We start from the raw sequence: 6,000 nt of genomic DNA, 5'->3' as shown, positions 1-6,000 counted from the left end.
GGCCAGGAGCGGCCACTGCACTCCAGTCTGGGTGACCGAGTGAGACTCCAACTGAAAAAATATATATATAAATGAAGGTTGAAATAAAAACAAACAAAAGCCTCACATCATTTTAGGCATATATATATATCTCGCTAGCCATGTCAGTATAGCAATAAAACTTCTCTTATAACATATATTGTTGGTAATCTCTACTGTTTGCCTCCCCACATTCCTACACATCAACTATCACTTGATCTCCAGCTCTCCTCAATTCTTTCATCCTGATATTTGATGGGAATCTCTAGAAGACATCAGCTTTCTCTCATAAGCGTGGTTCTTTTAGTTTTGCATGACACATGCAGGAGTGAAATTTCCTGCTCTTACTCTGGGTCACCTGCTCTGGGCTCTCCTGTGCCTAGGAAATTGCCATAGCTATCGACAGTTGTAAAATCTGCCTGTACTGTGTCAAGGTTTCCAGATTTGATGCTGATGCCATTAACGCCCATACCAAAAACACTGTTCTCTGATTCCTGCTAAAGCCCAAAGACCTGTGTCTCATCACTGAAGACCTATGTGTCCCAATTATTTGTCTGGGCCCCATCTCCCTCAGACAGAAACTGCACAACATAGCATCAAAGAAAGGTGATTCTTCTCCTGCCTCTCTTCCTCCATTTGTGTGTATTCCTTGGTTATATATGTGCCTAAAATGATGTGAGGCTTTTTGCTTGTTTGTTTTTATTTCAACCTTCATTTTCCCAGAGTTCTGGTACAAGTCTTGACCTATATTTCTCTACCCTTCTCCATTTCACTCCAGTCTATTATACTTAAATTCTTCTTTTGAGACCCAACCCTTTCCTCTCTTAGGACTGGATTCTTCCCAAGAAGTTTCTTAATCACTCACGTAAACAGATCACCTGGTTATTCTAGGTCATGGGTCCTCTCGTTATTCCAGATTTTCCTAAATCCCAGGTAAACATACCATTATTTCAAACATTGGTCATTCTCATATTAGGCCTATATTTCTGGTAATTAAGTTCCTCAACAAACATCCTTTATAAAAAGGTTTTTCAATAATGTGGTTACACATGAATTTTTAAAATTTCACGAATGACTCCAGAATTTCCATCTGGTGCCCATGAGACATTCTAGAGACAATGTATCTGGCTGAACTAGTGCCTCCCTTCTCCCTCATTTCATCAAATATTGTTAAATAGTTCATTAATAAGAAAATATGACTAGCTTGTGATTTGTAATAGAAGTCAGTATGTGTATAAAATTCAGTATTGTTGCTAAATTCCTGTGCTCTATATGAGAATCTTAAAGTTATTTAAAACTTAAACGTTTTAAATTATCTTAAAAATAATTATACCTTATTGTCTATATTTTTAAAACAGGAAAATTGCAAGATACAAGTTTGAAATTTACATCATGTACAAGATGCCACTATTGACAGTAAATTATGATCTAGATAAGAGATATGATAGAGAAACTCACCAAGAGACAAGGCATCTTTTCCATATTAAACAGAATGGGTCTAACCTTTGCTTTCAACCTGCAGACTAGTCACATGACATAGTAAAACAAATGAATTTGGGATAAGAAGGCCTAATTTTACCACTTATCAGTTGTTGTTTAACCATTTTGAATTGCAACTTCCTTGTCTGTGAAATGGGGGCAAAACTCTTTTCCCAACTTAACAAAAATATTGAATAGCAATATTTGTTATTAGCTGAATATTAAGTTCCAGGCAACATCCTACACACCTGAGAAGCTTTATCTCAATCTCCTTCACAACCCTCTAAGGTAAGTAAATTACTATCCTCTTTTTCAGATGAAGAAACTGACGTTGTGAGAGGTTAATTAGCCCACATTCCAGCCACTTGAAGTGAAAAAGTTGTACTTCAGGCTCAGACAGTCTGACTCTGAATCATTGCACTTAACTGATGTGCTATACCTAATGGGAGACGATGATCAAACGCAGGGATGATTTCAGGGTATTAACTCTGAAATCACTGTGGTTATTTTCCTCTGAGATATGTGGCTAAAGCTAGTCATTTCTCAAAAACAGCCACTGCATTCTCTGTAACTGTCAACTGCAAACATTTTTCAGATAAACATGGTAATTTTGTATTTTAAAAATCTTTTAAATTAGCTCAACAAAATGATGTTTTATTCAAATTGCATTATCCACAACTATTTTAATGTTATTGTGTCTTATGAAACCATTACATCTTACAGACCTCAACATATTTATATAATTATAATTAAAGTATACACAAAAATTTGCATTATGCTCATTTCGCCCAATATTAAATTATGAACTTGCTTTATGAATTCACTCAAAAATATTTATTAGCTTCTGCTATAAGCTAAACATCGTCTAGGCTCTGTGGATCATCAGTAAGCAAAGCAGCCAAAATCTTTGCTCTTTTGAGGCATACCTTCTAATAGGAAGAGAGTATAACATATTAATGATGAAAAGTGCTATGAAAAAATAGTAAGGAGGCAGACAGAAACAGGCAGGGTGGTCTTCTAAAATATCTGATTAGGGGAGGCATCTCTGAAAAGGTAATGTTTCAGTAGAGACTTGAGGAAGTGAGTTCTGCAGATGTCTTGGGGAGAGGGTTTCTAACAGTGAGACAGGAAATACAAAGACCTTGAAGCCAGAAGGAACTTGGTGTGTTTGGAGAGCAGCCAGGAGACTAGAATAAACTGGGTGGAATAAGAAGAGTGGTGGAAGTGGGGGAAGGAATGCTATTAGAGTGATCAAATAGGGCCATGTCATATTCTAATTTTATTTTAAATGAGTTAGAAGCCTTCAGAGGGTTTTTAAGAAAAGTACTGACATGATCTAATTTATGGTTTAAAAAATTACTCTGGCTTTGTGCAGAAAATAAACTGTAGGAGACAGAGGAGAAGCAAAGAGATCAGTTAGGACTCTATCGCTTTGACTCGTGACAGAGGTATAGGTGGTAAGAAGTAGTCTTGTTCTGAATATTGTTTATAGGTAGAGCTGACTGAACTTACCAATTGTGGAGCATGAGGGGAAAAAAGGAGGCAAGAAAGATGGCTGGTTTTTTAACCTGAATACATGGAAGAATTAAACTGCCAGTTATGGAGAAGAGATGGAGAAACAGATTTGGGGTAGAGGTGAGTTGGGTGAATTAGAAATAAGGAATTCAGTGTGGACAAGATCCAGTTAGTTATCGAAGTGGGTATGTTAAGGATGCAATTGTATATACAAATCTTGAGGACTAATGAAGAGGTCTTGGATCATTTGAAACTGTAGTTTAGAGGAAGAGACCAAGAATTGAGCACTTGGCTGTTCAACGTATGGATGTCAAGAAGATGAGGATGGTTAAGCAAAGGAGACTTGAAAAGGAATGGGCAATGAGAAGTAAAACTAATAAAGTGTATCATCCTGAAAACTTGAAGAAAGGGTATCAGGGAGGAGGAATGAAGGAATCATCTGTCAAAGATTGCTGATAAATCAACAAGATAAACAGTAGAAATTGACCTTTGAATGCAGCAATCCTGGTTTAGTTTAAGAGGAGCCAATACAGGGAGAATGAGAGGAGAAAAGAGGGATTGGAAACAATATGAACAACTTTCTGAGACCTTTTGCTTGAAAGGAGAATAACAAAAAGGAATAGTAGCTGAATAAGGAGGTCTCTTGGTTTGTTTGGCTTTTGTTTTAGTATAAAAAATATTGCAGCACATTTGAAGGCAGATTAGAAAGATCCAATACAAAGGATGAACTAATAATGATGCAGGGAAGGGAGGGAGAATTAGATAACAATGACCTCCCATTGATGTAACATAATTTACTTATCTTTTTCACTGTTGATATTCAAGTTGCTTCTAATTGTTTACTATAATGTTGCATATAAGATCTGTCGCCTATTTTTTACTGATTGAAATCATTTCTATAAGATAAATTTGCAGGTGGGAAATTACTTGATCAAAAATCACAAACATTTTTAAGACTCTTGACAATGTCTTCTTGCTTTAGAAAAATCAATTCACAGCTATTTGCCAGACCATTGCTGGCACTGCCAGGCTATTTCATTTCTTGCCTTGCTAGACTCTGGTGTGACCATATGCTCTTTGAGCTATGGCTGTCACCATGCTTCCTGGCTTTGACCCCCTCCCCTACCTTGAGGAGATGAATCTCCTCTTTCTCTCTCTCTCTCTCTAATTTACTTTCTAAATAAACTATATTTTCTAATCTAAAAATATTTATCAATTCACCATGCCACCAGTAATGTATAAATGATTAAGTTTTATTGGAATCTTGCTAGAGTTGTGCCATATAACTTGAGGCCATAGTTTATGGAATCCCTAAAGCATTCAACTACTCTTTTTCTAGCAAACTATTGGCACCTTAAAGACAGAGGCAATGTCTTAATTGTTTTTGTTGGCTCCTAAGTTTTAGACCAAATATTTCTCTGATAATAATAATTTCAACATTTATCTGAAATTCTCAGTGTTGAACCATAATGGTGTGCATATAGTATTGTGAGAAAAAAATAATCAGTTTTGGAATCAGATCAACCTGTATTTAAACCCCAGCTTCATTGCTTGCTCTTTAATTTTCCCATCAATAAAAAGATTTATAGTAATCCCTGCTTCTTAAGTCATTTTGAATGTTAGAATGAGATATCTTGTAACGCCCCTAGCACTGAGCAGCAAAATGTGGGTGTTTAAAACAGAGGAATTTTAGAATAATTTTATATGTATTTGAAAACAGTTTATGAACACTTAATATTTTATACAATATAACTTGTGTAGAGCTCATAAAGTTCTCATCTTACGGTTTTGCTAACCACCATAAAAAGAATCCCCATGAATTTCAATTCTAGTAAACTATCGAAACAGCAAGCACCTGGGATATCTCTTGGGAAAACACAGGCTGCTACAGTAGACCTGGGATCAGCAATGTCTCCAGAAATAGTACCAGGCAGTTACCTCCAGGTGACTAAATGAGGCTTCATCTCAGCACACAAGCTAGGAAGCTTTATGATTAGTCCGGCTTGCTATGGTGAGGAAATAACACAAAGACGAGTCCAAATGGAAGTCGAATCCATCACAATATCCAGTCAATTTACAAACAGGTAAGGGAGTCATTCATGATAGGTAAAGTAGAGGGTTCTCTGTGTAATGTTGTAAGGTCAAGAGGGTAAAAATATTAAGATTTATGTCTGCATCTGTTCATATGCATGTGTATAAGTGAGTCAGCAAAGAACCTTTGTGATACCTAGGGAAATATCTATGGCTGAAAAGCCTGAAATTAAAAGAAAATGCTACACAATTATTCAACATATCTTAACTGTAGAGATCTTACCATAATCATGAGTTTCTTGTAAAATTTATAATCATTCTAAAGAGAGTAGAATTATAAATACATTCCCTTGCACAGAACTCAAAAGTTTCATAAAAGATATTGAGTAGAGCAGATATTTTCTCTGTTTTGTTCAGTGTAGTTCCCACTCTGACATTGGGGAAAAGATGACTGCTTGTGTTTATATCTAGAAAAGAAAATTGAGAGTAGTACAGTGGGCTACATCACTAAATCTAGACATTTTTATAATAACAGCATCTTGGGGACCCTGCATTTGCATGCAGTCGTCACTAAAAGACTAGTCCGTATCTTCTATTATAATCGGATGTGGGGGACCAGTGAATGAAGGTCAGGGATATGAGACAGCCCTGACCTAATTCCCAGACGGGGAACTCAGCTTTGTTGTTTTCCTTCAGTAAACCAAGAAACTTATTATTTAACCTTGGTTGTTTTCGTTAAAATCATGGCTATCAATATAAACTATGTATGAATTTATTTGTTAATTTGTGTAGGAAGTGCTATCCTCAGGTGACAAACCTCACAAAGTGTTTAGTTCACATATATTTATTTCAAAAAAGTATGTATTTAGTTTCCACTGTGTCCTAGGCATTGTACAAGGTTCTGGATTCACAAAGATTAAAAATAAAAATTTATTTGAGAGCTTAAAAATAATATAA

General features: G+C 35.9%; 1 protein-coding gene across 1 annotated transcript in view; it reads left to right on the top strand.

Annotated features, from left to right (window-relative positions):
• Window positions 1-4,930: 4,930 nt before the first annotated feature.
• Window positions 4,931-6,000, top strand: part of LOC103270852 (receptor-type tyrosine-protein phosphatase R) — a 57,738-nt gene continuing 56,668 nt past the window's right edge. Inside the window, exon 1 of the mRNA XM_008068355.2 lies at window positions 4,931-5,096. The gene's annotated coding sequence lies outside the window, so the exon portion shown is untranslated. The remainder of the gene's footprint in view (window positions 5,097-6,000) is intronic.

Source organism: Carlito syrichta, unplaced genomic scaffold (genome assembly GCF_000164805.1).
Source record: "Carlito syrichta isolate Samal-C Ts95f unplaced genomic scaffold, Tarsius_syrichta-2.0.1 Scaffold310483, whole genome shotgun sequence".
Lineage (NCBI taxonomy): Eukaryota > Metazoa > Chordata > Mammalia > Primates > Tarsiidae > Carlito > Carlito syrichta.
This window is presented reverse-complemented; position numbering and strand designations above follow the sequence as displayed.